At 48.1% G+C, this 2,330-nt stretch overlaps 1 protein-coding gene across 1 annotated transcript in view; it reads left to right on the top strand.

Moving 5' to 3' along the window:
* Positions 1-2,330, top strand: part of WIPF1 (WAS/WASL interacting protein family member 1) — a 108,825-nt gene that overhangs the window by 640 nt on the left and 105,855 nt on the right. The window lies entirely within an intron of this gene.

The following is a 2,330-nucleotide window of genomic DNA, read 5'->3' as shown; positions in this document are numbered from 1 at the left end:
CGAGGGGAGGGGGGTGTGAGGGGTCTCGGACCGCGGGGCTCCGCACGGGGCGCCCACCGCCTGGGTCCTGGACCTGCCGACCCAGGGGCCGCCCGCGGAGCTCTGGACCCGCTCGCGCCGTCGTTACCCGCGCAGGGACTTCGCGGGGATGCGCTGGGGACGCAGACACCCTCGGCTCCAGCCGATGGGCGCTTTCGAGCATCCCCGGGGCCAGTTCATGCCTTTTTCGTGCAACTCGGTATCCCCAACTAACCTCCCGCCGGGCACCCCCAGACTGCCGCTCGCTCTGCAGTCGGTGCAGACGTGCGACTGGATGTAGTGCGTTGACCTTGGACGCACTTTCAGTCCGGGTCAGAGCTTTTCCTCCGGGCCTCTCCGGACTTCCCGGACAGCTTCTCTTCGATCTCACTCCCCCTACCTTTTCCTTAAAACAGAACAAACAAACAAACAAACAAACAAAAAACACAGTTAAAGAAATTTGCAAGTGCAAGAGAAACCAGCTGACCGAGTACTGAGTCAGGGAGACCCAAATTTTCAACTGGTGGTTAGACTTTGAACTGTTTGAGATTAACCTTAAGATTTACAAAGGGCATGTCTCTGTGAGGAACCTAACCCGGCTATATCTTAGGGTCCTGCGTGTCGCGGAGGTCTGCTTCCTTTCCTGGGCTTCGGGCTCCTGGCCTTATCTCAATGCTCCGGGAAGCCTCTCACGTTGTCAGCCGTGACTGGGTGGACTTGGCCCCTTTTTCTGAAAATTTTGTGTCACTCTTGTCCTCTGGATAATCACTGGTCCGACCCTGAATCACTGGCGACGTGTCACCCCAGACTTGAGGCGATGCAGCTGCAGAGCTCCTGGACAGAGACCTGCCCTGGGTGGATTTTCTTTTGCCAGTTTCCAAAGGCAATTTTAAAACAATACTGTAGCTTCATTTTGAGTCATTGATATATTTTTACTCCTCAAAAATGCCCTTTTCTATAACAGATAAAATAACTTAAAGAAATTTTTATTTTAGTTTTTATGAATCATCTTTTGACTTCTCGAGGTGAGAGAACCCTGAATGTACCATCAGCATTTTTCATCTTAATCCCTCTTTAAAAGACAACGCTCAAAACATGCCTTCTATTCCTGTTGTGTATCTTGCCTGTCGTCCCCCTCAGTTGTACTTCTCATGGACCAAATCCCCCGCAACCTGTAGGGACCCCATTCATTACCTGTTGAAATGTGCAGTCTAGTCTCTGCAGACGTTATTAAAACATTTTAATGATATCATCTTTTTCCTGGGGATCTACCCACCCTCTGCCATCACTTTGGCCCCCTGAGAAGCCCATAAACTCTTTTAGGTTTGTGATGTAGAGCAAAGAGATTTGTAAACCAGATAAGATCAAATTCTGGGACATTTAGAGACAATGAATTTACTTCCAGCTGGAGATTCATGCCTTCTTTCATGTGTTTTTGTTCCTTCCACAGAGTAAGTGTCTATTTTGTATTCAACCACTTTCTGGTATCCTTATTCATATTATGCAACTCGAGCCTAACTTAGCTCATCCAAGAAATGGGGTTGATGATCTTTGGTCTTTCAACATCATACAGTGTGAGGATCAAGTGGGATAATGGGGTGTGAAACAGCAAAAAGCAGCACAACACAAGGCATTAAAAAGCCACTCAGGTATCATGCAGAGACACAACAAGGGTAAAGAGCTACAGAGGTGGGATGGGGGCAGTGAAGAGAAGGTGCCATACCCTTACCCTTTATATTTACTGTTTCAGGCGCTCTAGCCAGGGATGGGCCCTTTTTTTTGTGGGAAGTATTCATTCCTGGGTCGGTGTCACTGTCTTTGATATTTCAGGGTGTTCTTAACCATGGTTCTAATTTTATGAACATATGTGATTTGCACAATGCACATTGGGAAAACAAAACTAAAGTGCCTTTTATCTGTTGCTATGATGCCTTTACTTTTCCACATCTGATATTTAGGTTCGCTCTCCCAGAGCCATGGTCTTCTGAAGCCTGTGCTCCAATGAGGTCTGCCAAACTCCTGATGATTTCTATACGAAGTCTCTCGGCCACTGTATCCCCACAATCCACAATTATTCCATGGCGCGGGAAGGTTTGGTAGAGTTATGCCTTGGGACTAGCCAGGAGCCATATATGTGAATCAGGTCACAGCTGGAATCAAGCTAGATACTCATTCAGCATTGAGGGTACCTACTAGGGGTCACTGCTGTGCCCTGTGCTAGGGGTAGAGGGGGAGACCTAGCTGAGAAAGATGGAGTTTGCCCCTGAACACTTATCTTCCGGTAGAAATGAGACTTGGTTTCAAAAGGCAGG

This window comes from Pteropus alecto, unplaced genomic scaffold (assembly GCF_000325575.1).
Source record: "Pteropus alecto unplaced genomic scaffold, ASM32557v1 scaffold3, whole genome shotgun sequence".
Classification (NCBI taxonomy): Eukaryota; Metazoa; Chordata; class Mammalia; order Chiroptera; family Pteropodidae; genus Pteropus; species Pteropus alecto.
Note: the sequence above shows the minus strand (reverse complement) of the source record. Positions and strands in the feature narration are given on the sequence as shown.